We start from the raw sequence: 12,565 nt of genomic DNA on the forward strand, positions 1-12,565 counted from the left end.
AGCCCCACCCCTTGTCAGATTCTAACCTGAGCAAAGACACAGATGCAGATGCCTGCCTGTCTAGGTCCAGTCCGCCTCTGCCCTTTAGCATGTGTGTGCTCACGAGCAAGTGCCTTAACCTCTCTGGTCTCTCAGCCTCGACTACAAAACAGGGATAATAATGGTCCCTGCTCTCATGGAGTTGCTGCGAGGATCTGATGAGTTAATTCATGTAAATCAGTAAATGCTCAGTAAATAGTAACTATCATTACCACCCAGAGCCTTTATCCACAATCCTGAGATCCCAAACACTCTGAACACCAAAAGCTTTTTAAAAATTCATCTGGCAACTATTTTTAGTCTTTATTTACCCATGGACTGTGAATATTCATCAGTTTTCCTGCAGAAATGTTAATGCATTTGATTACAGGGCCCTGTCCGAGATCGCGCTGGAGTGATGTGAAGCATGTGGTATTTCCACCATATTCCCTCTCTAAATTCCAAAAAAACTATTCGGAATCATGAAATACATCTGGCCCCAAGGAATTTGGATAAGGGATTGTGGACCTGAGCTCTTTTTCAGTTCTTCCAATAGCCCTGGAAAGTAGATGAACATTATTTCCATTGTACAGATAGAGAGACTGAGGCTTGGAGGAGTTAAAGCAGTTGTCCTGGATGCTAGAAGAGCCATAAGGGTCAGAGCCAAGACACAAGTCGCAGCCCCCGACTGCAGATCCCACATCGGTCCCCTCTGCAGCCTTCCTAGGCTGTCAGACTCCCGAGGTCCCTGTGGGTCTGGGTCCGGTTCAGCTTTGAGTGCACATACCAGGTGCTTAGGACTTGGCCAGTTAAAGTCTACTGAACGAACAAATGCATTCAAGAGCAGAAAATATGAGTTTCTTTTCTGGGACGTACCAGCATCTCCCAAAGGAGACAAAGAGAAAAAAGATGAACTCAGTAAAAACCGTCCCTCAGGAGCCTGCTAAGGTGCCCTTTTATCCACGCCCAAGTTCGAGTCAGGCCAACGTGGGCCCATGTCTGCCCCTGCCCTAACTCACTTGCCAAGGGGACTCTGAGCAAGTCCCTTGACCTTTCTGGGCCTTGGTTTCCTCATCTGCACAGGGAGGATAGTGACAGTTCTCAGACGGCCATGGCACTTGGCAGACCTTTGGGGCGCATTCAGCGAGGTGACACAGGGCCTGACTGGTGCTCAAGGACAGCTGGAACTGACCAGCTTCCCTCCCCAGGAGACTTCCGGCCAGCCCTTGGGAAACGGGCTCCTCCCCTCCTAAGGTCTTCAGTCACCCTTTCGTCCAGGCTGCAGGGGAGGAGACTGGCTGTCCTGAGACCATGGCCACAGCCCCTGTGTCCTCCGCTTTCCCCCCAGCTCACAACCCACAGCTGTCCCTCCTCCTGAAGAGAAAGGCAACCCAGCAAGGCAGGCCCCCCCACCCCCGGGGAGGAAACAGCCCCATGGGGAATGAGGAGTGTTGTTCAGCCTGTGTTGTCCCTGATCTGGTTTAAGTCTTACCATTTGGGACATGTAGGTACTAGGCACAAAGTATCCTTTGCAGGTTTCTGATTCAGTAAAGGAAACCTGTTACTGCTGTGAACTGGAGCTATAATTCCTACTGTTTACACCTCCAAGCCTCTGCTCTTCACAGGTGCTGGGGTCCCCAGTGTCCCCTCCCCTTGCTCAAACACCAGAACCTGGCCCCTCCTGACCAGCTTTATCCAGCTGTCCAGCTGTTGCTGCAAACTCCTCCCTGCCTCCCCTCTTCTCCCAACTCCACTGTTGAAATAAAACATCCATCATGCTCCATTTGCCTAATAAGCCTCGGTCTCCATTCTGCTGGCTGATTAACCAGCTCGAATGCCATGTGCTCCCATCACAGGCTCCTGGAGATCGCCATGGGAGGGTGACTGGAGCGGTCCTGTGCTAGTGGAGACCGTGCTTTCTTTCCTTTTGCTTACCCACCACATTTTTTTTTTTAATGAAAAATGACCCTGGGATTCCATTAAGTTCCCTGCGCAATAGCAATCATTCTGGAGAAATCAATTGTGACTCTGTTAATGACTGCTTGGGCGGATGTTAATGTACCAAGGGACAGTTTACACTGTCCTGCTTGCTGCAGCCAGAGCAGGGAGCAGGGAACGGGGAACGATTCCCCAGGAGGGCAGGGGGAGCCCGGAGGCAGGGTGGGCGGGGCATGGACACGGGGTGGGCGTGGCATAATGTGAGGTGGGCGGGGCATGGGCGCCAGGAGGGTAGGCAGTTTCGCCAACACAGTGGTACCTCTGGTGCTTGGCAGAAAGGGGTTCCCACCGTCAGGGTATCCGGGTTCTGGGGTAACCCTCTATGCTCCAGGAGTCCTGCCCCTGGCACGGCGCTGGGGTACTTCCTGTTCCCGCGCCTTCTGTCCCGGAAGTGCTGTGCGCGGGGGCGACCCGGGGTCCGGTCCTGGGGGACGTCGAGGCGGGCCTGCGCGGTGCGGCCGGGCCTCCCGCGGGCCTCCCGGCGCCCGGGGAGCGCGCAGCCGCGCCCGCTGCCGGGCCGGGCGGGGACGGCCCGCGTCCCTCCTGCTCCTCCCGGGGCCGTGCGGGGCCCCCGGCCCCGGGGGCGGGTGCTTAGTTCAGGCCCGCCGTCGGGGCTTCTGCCCAGAAGGACTCCTGGGAGCGGGTCCCCTGCTCGTAAAAGCCGGGCCACCAAGGGACTTCTTGCTCCCTGCTTGTGGGCGCGGCGCAGAGTGTTCGGAGACCCAGGAGTTGGCAGGACGCCTCCCCGCCTGGAGCTAGGCGGCATCTCGCACGCATGAAGAGGCGCACCTGGGGACCAGGTGAGCGGAGCGCTGGGGGCTCGGGTCTCGGCGGAGGCGGGCCTGGGGTGCCCCGAGGGGAACCTGCAGCTGCCCAGGCCCGACTCTGAGCGCAGTGGCTGCAGAGCGACACAGAGCGGTTCCGAAGCCCAGGGGAGGATGTGGACTCTCGGAACCCTTCCAGTGGAGTGATTTTTTTTTTTTTGATAGCAGAGATTAGCAACTGCTGTGATATTTTTCTAAACTGATTCTTCTAATTGCAAATCAATAGTGCTAATTGGCACCCTGGCTCGGTTTGTTTTGTTGTGAGGCTGACTGGGGGCCCTGAAGGACTCCCTATGAGAAGACTTAAGGTGAAATAAGACCCGTTGTAAGCCGTCCCTCGTGGGTGGCAGGAGGAGCGGGGACAGGGATGGAGAGGGAGTGGGTTCCTCTCCTTTCTCCTTACCCTCCAGCTCTCACAAGGTGGCCAGTGAACTAGGGGGAAATCCAGCCGTTGGACAGGGCTGGCTGCCACGCTGTCCCTGCTAGCTCCTGGGGGCTGTCTCTGGCTGGAAAGTTGGACCCAGAGTAGGGACAGTCCTCTTCTCTGGACTTCTCTCAGCAGCTGTAAGGCAGCCTGAAAAGTCACTCGTCTAGTCCGTGCATCATGAATGTTTCCTGAGCACCTACTATGTTCCACGCTCCAGATGGAGACGGGATTCAGTGATGGACAAGGCAGCTGTAGTCTGTCTTCATGCAGACACTGGCACTGAATGACTGATTCAGTCAGGATTGAGCTGCCAAGAACTGCATCTACTCTGGCTGTTTATGCAGAAGGGGACTTCTTGCAGGGTATTAAGTGGCCTTTTAAAAAATTTTTTAAAGATTAAAAAAATTATTTTCATTATATTTTCATTTTTTATTTAAAAATTTTTATGTATTTATTATTTTTATTCTATTTATTAAAAACACTTTAATGGCCTCTAGAACTGCTGCAGGGTCTGGAAAAATAGACACAAGGCTGAGGTCCCAGGGGTGGCTCTTAGGGACCACGCTGCTAAGAGTGTCCTATTCGGGCCACACTGGGGCAGCTCCTGCCACAGTTGCATATTCTAGAATCCTGATGGCTCTGCAACAAGATAGGAGCCTCACGTTTGCCTCTCTCCCCTCTTGGCCCGGTTCTGAATTTGAGTTTCAGACGAGTCCATCAGTTGATGGAACGCAAATCAATATGGAATCCTAGCAGCAAGGGAGTCTGTGCACGGAGGCACTTGCTGTCTCGGAGGGGCTCGCTGGAGCAGGAGATGGGTGTGGATTGTGGGTGAGCAAGCTGCACTTTCAACACAGCAACCAATTACACAGTTTGTTCATTAAATAACTTTGTGCTTAGTGCCCCACAGAAAAAGTAGAGGAAATTTTCAGGAGGAACTTTTCTAAACTCTTGGCAAGAATCAAAGGGAAACCGTGACTATAGAACTGGATGCTGGGACCACACAAGGACCCTGATGACGGGGCCTCCAGTTCCAAAGGCATGGCCCCCAAGTCTCCCGGAACTTGGCTGTGCTCCCTTACCTTCCCAGTCCCCAGGCCTACAGGGTGCTCATCACTGCTCCTGGCACACCTGGGTAAGATCCTGGTGACCTCTGTTCTGCCTCAGACCGCAAGCTCCATGCCCTTTTTCAAATGGTCCAGCAGTGGTGCACAGGGTTCCCTCTTCTCCACATCCTCACTGGCACTTGTCATTTTTTGTCTTTTTGGTAACAGCCGTTCTAATAAGTGTGAGGTGATATCACTTTGTGGTTTTGATTTGCATTTCCCTGATGCTTAGTGATGCTGACCATCTTTTCATTTACTTGGTAGCCATTTGTATGCCTTATTTGGAGAAATATCTACTCAGTCCTTTGCCTATTTAAAAAAGTTAGCTTTTTTTTTTTTTGCTATTGAGTTGTGTAAGTTCCTTATGTATTTTGGAGACTAACAGCTTATCAGATATGTGGTCTGCACATATTTCCTCTCATTCAGTAGGTTGCCTTTTCCTTTTGTTGATTGTGTTTGTTGTGCAGAAGCATTTTAGTTTGATTATAGCCCCACTTACTTACTTTTGCTTTTGTTGCCTGCGGTTTTAGTGTCAAATCCAAAAAATTCATTGGCAAGACCCACGTCAAGGAGCTTTCTTACATTTTCTTCTGGGAGTCTTAAGGTTTCAGATCTTACATAGAAGTTTTTAATCCATTTTCGAGTTTACTTTTGTGTGTGCTGTAGGATAGGGGCCCGCTTTCGCTCTTTTGCGTGTGGATGTCCGATTTCCCAGTATCTTTTACTTGCAGAGGAGATGGTCCTTTCCCATGTGCACTCTCAGTGCCTTTGTTGGAAGCTTGCTGACTGTGTGTGGGGGTGTATTTCTGGGCTCTCTGTTGTTTCCCTGGCCTCCGTGTCTGTTTTTATGCTAGTACCGTACTGTTCTGATTACTATAGCTTTGTAATATAGTTTGGAATGAGGAAGTGTGATGCCTGCAGCTTGTTCTTCTTGATCAAGATTGTTGTATCTCAACATTAGATTTCTACTTGTTAAAAATTCTGTCTCCCAGGCCCTGCCCCAGACCTACTGAATCCACATCTCTTGGGTATGGGACCAAAACACATGCATTTTCTGCAGGCTCTCCAGGTGGACTGCTCTGAGTGTACAGGTTAGAGGGAGGTGGTGCGGCACAAGAGAGGCACAGGGGACTCAGGGTCACAGCCTTGTTTCACCTCTCCCTCTCGTTCAACCTTCTGATTCTAGTTGTCCTGCTCTGAGGCTCAGTTTCCTGACCTGAAAATGTGAGTGATGATATCATTTATTTCTCGGGTTGGTTGTGGCTGTGAAGTAATGCATGCAGAGCCTCTACCAACTGGAAGGCACTGTTTAAACACCTGTGTGACCCTTGCGAGCCTTGGGGAGCATGCTGTTTAGGAGGCAGAGTTCAACAATTTCCAGTAATTAAAAAAAAAATTAATTCTTTATTCAAGTTTCTCCAGTGACATTCAGAGGGATTCAAATACGCAGTCCACAGCAATGCTGGTCAACCCCTTTCTTCCTTCCCACTTCCTTTCCACTTATAAAGCCACTTCCCTGGTGCTCCACTGGGCCCCAGCCCCTCATTCCCCTGAAGTCCCGAAAGCCCCATCACCCCCTTAGAGCTCCAGACAACAGTAAGGCCAGCCACCTCTTCAAAGTCATCTCAGATCATCTGCCCCGACAGCCACCAGATGAGTACAGCTGCATGAGTGACGCCAGGGGAACCAGCAGAAGACTTGCCCGGAAAAGCCCAGCCCAAATTTCTGATCCACAGAATAGTGAGCAAACAGAAAGGTGGTTGTCTGCAGCCACTAAGTTTGGGACCTGTTTGTTTGGCAGCAATGGATAACTGATACATGGAGAGTGTACACATTTTAACTGGGGATGTCTAGGGACCCCATGCCTTAACCCAAGCCTGAAATGTGTACATTTCAGGCAGTAGAAGGCAACTGAAGCTCAGATTTGGAGCAGAAGCAGACTCCTTCTTCCTGTCGATCCAACCACTCTAGGTGAATGGCCACCAGTATGGTCTGAATGTAAGGCTGGACCCAACGTGCATACAGAAGGGCCACGAGCCAGCCCTACTGGCCACAGGTCAGGTGGGGAGCAGCTGGATAGCAGAGACCAGATTGATGGTAAAAGGCGGTGCAGAGGGTGTGGCTTTAAAGCGGGAGAGTTCCAGGTGGGAATGCCAGCTCCGCCGCCTGCCAGCTGTGTGACCCGGGGGCCTCCGCTTTCTCCTCTGGGAGGGGACGGTCGAGCCTCTCTCGGGCTCTCTGGGAAGACTGGCTCAGATTCGGCGAGGCAGTGCATGTGAAGGGTCTCGCTTTGGGCCGGGCACGGAGAAGGTGCAGGGATGCTTGCTGGTGGACACAGCAGCCCCACTGTAACAGTGGGGTTGGCTGATGGATGGGCGGGTGCAAGGGCCCCGTCCAGGCTGTGTGTCCCCTTCAGCTGAGTGCAGTCTCCCAAACTTAAGGGGAAAAGAAGATTGGGAGCTGTAGGAGCTAGGTTACTGCTTAGGTGTCCCCCAGATGAGAGGGAACAGCAGGTGGAACCTGGACTGGCGTTGGGAGCAGAAGGCAGGCAGTCGGTCTTAATCCTGTTCCTGTGTGAGCCAGCATGTGGTGTGGGTTTTAATTTAAAACTCGCGTTTAGTGAGTTGATAAACAGGAGCGCACACCTCCTGCCCCCCCACGCCCTGAGCCCCACAAGAACAATTATCCTGGAGAGAAGACGAAAGGAACATATGGAAATGAATTCTAATAGTGTGCAGGGAGCAGGCGGCGCCTGCCTTCCCAGGGTGGCTTTGACGGGGCTCCAGCGGAGAGTATTCCCACGCCAGCAGGTGACAGAGGTCAGCTGAGGCTTCCCTTCCTACTTCACTCGCTGGCTCGGTCCACACTGGGATGGAGACAGGTGGGGTGCTTTTTGATCTCCTTTTAACCATGTGGTTGGAGGCACACTCTCCACTGGCGTGGTCTCTATGGCATTGTGTGCGGATGGTCCAGACAGGCAGGCTGGTTGGGTGTTTGCCTCCTCGCAAAGGCTGACGCAGAGGGGACACATAGGAGGCCCTTCGGTCTCTGTCTGAGATCTCCAGACCCAACTGGGAAGGTGGTCGTTTGGATTCCAAGTTACAGTTCATGGTGATCCATTTCAAAGCAGTCAGGCAAGAGAACGGCTTCTTTGACTTGTGGGCCTGACCTGTGGGAAGAACAGGGCAGTAGGCTCCCAGGGACCAGACCACCATCGCCAACAGGACCCTCCTTGCCTCTCTTCTCCTGTCAGTGTTACTCTCTCAGACCAATCTTCTCTGTGAGACGGAGCGCCCTGTCTGCCCGTAACTCCCATCTGTCGCTTTCCATCCTTGTCCCAAGTTGAAAGGTCCCTGGGAAGGGCTCCCCTGTCTGCTCCTGCACTGTGGCCGGCGGGGTGCTCTGGTGGGCGGTCTCCTCCAGAGCCTCGCTGGTGGGTAGGTGAGGGGGAGGGAGAGTTGCCCAAAGAAGCGAGGATGCTGTTGCCAAAAGGAGTGGAGTGTGGGCAGGTAACACAGGAGCGATGCTGTGGGGGGGTCAACAGAGTTGCATTGGGGCTTCCTTGAATTATTTCTACTGTTTCCTTAAGCCCCGCCGGGAGCCATATATTCACTTATGAGCAGGTTACCACGCCCATGAGAATGTGGCAGACGCCTCATAGCCCCACGTCCTGTTGCTGCTCTGAAGTCCATCTTGGTCATCTTGGTCTTTGATTATTGAACTCAGAGGAGAAAAAATGTAATCTTTGCATAATGCATGCAGTTGGTTTTTATTTCAGGCTTGTTAAAGACAAGTATTCTAGTTCCGAGGACGAAGCTTGGGGCATGGTCTTTTCCTTTAAGGGCCCCCTCGCACAGAGAGCAAACACTTAGCAGGTGAAAGAAACAGAGTAAGCTTTCTTATGCTATCGCTTAGGATTTGGCTCAGCTGCGTGCAACAGCCGAGCGATGGTGCTTAGTCATGCAGGGGCTTTCTGTCTCCCCGAAGAAGCCTGGAGGTGTGAGCCGGGAGACGGCAGGTCTGCCGTGTTTTCGTGCATCTTATAAAAGAGCCACGGGTGGTTTTCGTTCTCAGAGCACGCCTTCGAGGACATCTTACAGTGGACAGGTTTGGGAGGTAGATACAGTGCTGTTTTCTGTGTTGGAGGGTGGATCTCTTCGCTGTCCAGTCTAGTAAAGATAGTGTCTTGCTCAGGGCATAGGTGGTGCAGGATTGCTGGTGGCCCTATTATAAAGGATTGGGGTTTCCCAAGCTTGGGATTCCTCAGCTGTGACCCAACCCCACTGCGATTATAGCATTTCTCTGGACTGCTCCATGTGCCCCCACGGGAACTAACGCAAACTGTCAGGAACAGGAAGCTCACACTGCCTGCTGTATCATGAGCCATCAGGCCCGTTGTCTCTGACCCGGGAGTCTAGTGACTTCTGCCAGCACCCATAAAGCCATGACAGTCTAACTTGTTAACTTGCCAGTAGGGTACAATTTCAGACCCTTCATAGTTCTTGATGATATATAGTAAAGGGCTGGAATGGTGACTCCACAAAGTGATCTAGGCAAGGCTCTTTTTACATTTCTGCTTCACCAGTCCTCAAGGTCACTTCATGGTCCAGAATGGCTGTTAGAGCTCCAGCCAGCACGTCTGCATTCCAGACAGCAGAAAAGAGGCAAGAGAAAAGACAAAGTCAACACCTCTCAGCTCTCCTGGAATTCCGGCACAACACTCATTGGCTGTCACTTAATCCAAGGCCTCACCTGGCTGCAAGGGAGGCTGAGAAGTGTCTCAAAGCTGAGTGCAGCGCTGCCCCAGGCAGGGGTTTGTTACTAGGGAAGAAGGAGAATGGATGTGCTGGGTGACAACTAGACCCTGTCCCAGCCCCCACCTCCTGCCTGCCACCCCTTGTCTGCTGGTGGGGACAGGAGGGAGTTCCTCATCTTGAGTACAGTGTCTACTGAGGATGGAGGAGCTAGGGATAGGCAATGGAGAAGGGTGTGCTAGATGAGGAACCTTCCCCACCACCCCAAGGGGCTCAAAAGGTAGTGGGAGGGCAGGGCATGTGTGTTACTAATCACAAAACATTGTGAAAAGTGTGATCAGAGTTGGTGGAGGAGCCCAGGGAGCCATGAGAGTACCAACGGGGCAGCTACATTAATCAGGGATCAGCGAGGGCTTCCTGGCGGAAGTGACGCTTGATTTGAGTCTGTAAGGATGAGTAGAAGTTCACCAGTTGGGGTACGGCTGCCAGATAAAATACAGGGCACCCAGTTCAGTTTTAATTTTCACTAAACAACAAATAATTTTAGGATAAATATAACATACCTGTGATATTTGGAACATATTTATACTAAAAAATTATTTATCTGAAATTCACATTGATCTAGCATCCTGTATTTGTATTTGCTAAAGCTGATGACTGATTTTGGGGGTCCGGACAGCAGGGTGTCCAGTGCATCGATGGGGGTCTTGGGACCCCCCTCCCAGCCCACCCCCTCCTGCACCCGGGGCTCCAGGATGAGCGTGGCCGAGGCGATGGAAGAGCCGGCCTGGCATCTTCAGCAGACGGAGGCTCCTGCTCTGCACGGCTGAGTGACAGTCGCGGGTTCCCCGGAGGGCCTGCCCAGTGCAAGCAGGGGGCCCAGAGAGCAGGCCCTGGACCGAGGCCTGCCAGCGAGGGTCCTCCCGGGGAGCCAGGGGCGCCTGAGTCAGGCTCTGGCCTCCGCGCTAAGGACCTTCTCTGCTGGGTACTGCCTGCTGCACACACCCCCGTCTGCCTGCTGTGCCCTGACGATGGGCTTTGGAACCTCGATTTTGGGCCGGGTGTGTGATGGCAGGACCCGAGGGTTTATAGGGTGGCGGTACCAGAGCCCTGGAGACCCAGGAGAGCCCCCATCCATACCTGCTCCCCCACCCCGCAGCATTGACTGGGCCGGGGCAGCCCATTGTTGTCCATGAAATGTTTAGGAATCAGCCATTTAATGAGAACAAAAGGAATTAATTGGTGGTTTAGGCCTAATGAGACCGCTGTGCAAATTAACAGTCCTCATCAGCAGAAACAAACAGAGCCCTTAAATGAATTGCCGAAGAGCATTAAACTGAATAAGCTTTTGCCGGGATGATAAATAGCAGGTCAGAGGAGACCATCTGGCCCCTTCCCTGCAGCTTCCTTCCCGGGAGGGGGCCGAGCGGGGGCGGGGCCCGGCTGGGCCCGAGCCGCGGCCACGCGCACACGGTCGCGGTCACGCGCACCCGGCCACACGCACGCGCACGCCCACGGTCACATCTGCGCGTCTCCATAGTCACACTCAGGCGCGTGCGTACGCACACGCACACACACACACGCACGCACACACACGCACAGCGAGCTAAGGGGGCGTTTGTGTCCGAGGGGCGGGGCAAGGCCCTCTGCCCGATCCACGCGCACGGGAGCAGGGATGCTGTGGGCGGAGGTGCTGAGGCTCCCACCATCCCATCGGTATCCCCGCAGGATACTGGGCTGGGTGGGAGGGCAGGGAGAACCCGTGGCCCCGAGGCAGTTACCCCGCCCAAAGAGCAGGCCTGTGTCCGCCTCTGAGGCCTCCCCCACCGCTGCCTGCGGGAAGGCACTCTTCCCGCCCCTGCCCGGTGTTCTCCGAGCAGAAAGACCCGGGCAGCGCAGCGACTCCGGGGAGGGTCGCAGGGGACTCTGGCGCACACTAGTTGCACGTCTAAGATTCCCTCTAGAGCTGCTGTTCTGGATAACTTGCCCCACACTCGTTTTTATTGAAAAAACTTTTTTTAAAAAAATTTCCTGTCTTCTCTATTCTTCACTCCACGGACAGCAGTGCTTTTGTTCATCGCTGAACGTTCCGCCGAACCACAGTGCCTGGCACACTGAAGGAGCTTATTAAGTGTTTGTTAGTTCAATGAGTGAAACCAGATTCTTTCAAACAAGTGTATGATAATCAGCCCAGGAAGACTCAAGTGAAGTTTTGCGAAAATCCCAGTGTTGCACTGTGTGCGTGGAGGGCCTATGTTAGACCCACAGGTGTTTTTTTTTTAATCAATCAATTAATTTTTAACGGAGGTGCTGTGGATCGAACCCAGGACCTTATGCATGCTAAGCATTTGCTCTACCACTGAGCTGTTTCCCTCCACCCCCATGTTAGAGCCTACAGATGTTTTGTGTCCTTCCTGGGGGACCAGCTCCTTAAGTGAGGTGTCTGGGTCTGGCTCTCTCAGTGTCATCTTAGTCTCTCATAGGGGTGCTCTGCCCTTTCCTACACACTTGGCCATTCCAGGCTGTCACCTTGCTAAGGCGCAGAAGCCTCTGACAGACCCTCAGTGCCTGTCTATGTGGTCCTTCTTAACAAGAGAATTTCCCCATCTGCTCATTTATTCATTTGACAAACATTTTCAGAGTCTAGCCCTGTGCTGGGTATTGTGTAGCACAGGAATGATTTAATGATTTAAATTGGCCATGGTTTTACTTTCAAGCATCTTACATGTGTTGAGAGAGAGGAGGCAAGAAACTTGGGTTGAGTACATGGAGAAGTTGGTCAGGTTCAGAGCCGAAAGAAATACTAGAAGGACGCATTTAGGAAGGTGGTCATGGAGGTACTCCCTGTGGAGGTGATGTCTCTATGACACCTGAAGAATGAGGAATCTGACGTGCAGACTAGGCAGCAGGCCAGTCCTGGAGGCTCAGACAGCATGTACAAGGGTCCTGGGGTTTATGTGTGGCCAGAGCCAGGAGGAGGAGAGAGTGGTGCAAGGCAGGCTTATCGAGTTGGGCAGGTCAGAATGTGTAGCCATGAGGTTGAGTTTGAATGAACCAGTGAACATCGATTGTTAGAGTTTAAGGCTATGTAATGAGCGAAAACCACAAGGACCCTCAACCCAAACTTTCAGAGATCCTCAGCCGGCTAACAGTCACAGAGGACCTCCTGGGGACAGCTCTGCGCCTGACGCCGTGGTAAACCGAGTGAGTGCGAGGTGTGCTCCCTGCCCTCAAGCTGGGGACAGCTGCTTTGACCTGGACAGTCTCTCCACACCGAACACCTACTGGGTGTGGCCTGGACCCAGCCCAGCTGAGAACTACAAAGAGAAACTGAGGCTCTTAGGGCCTCTTTGCAGCCAGCAGCCCCACTGTTCAGGAGGAGAAATGGAGGCTTGGTGTGGTCAGGAAGCCTTCCCAGGGAAGACGGAAGTGAGCTTG

At 52.9% G+C, this 12,565-nt stretch overlaps 1 long non-coding RNA gene across 1 annotated transcript in view; it reads left to right on the forward strand.

Moving 5' to 3' along the window:
* Window positions 1-2,300: 2,300 nt before the first annotated feature.
* LOC141575222 (uncharacterized) overlaps window positions 2,301-12,565 on the forward strand; it is a 68,269-nt gene continuing 58,004 nt past the window's right edge. The window contains exon 1 of the long non-coding RNA XR_012502640.1: window positions 2,301-2,816. This is a non-coding gene — a long non-coding RNA (uncharacterized LOC141575222). The remainder of the gene's footprint in view (window positions 2,817-12,565) is intronic.

Source organism: Camelus bactrianus, chromosome 27 (assembly GCF_048773025.1).
Source record: "Camelus bactrianus isolate YW-2024 breed Bactrian camel chromosome 27, ASM4877302v1, whole genome shotgun sequence".
Classification (NCBI taxonomy): Eukaryota; Metazoa; Chordata; class Mammalia; order Artiodactyla; family Camelidae; genus Camelus; species Camelus bactrianus.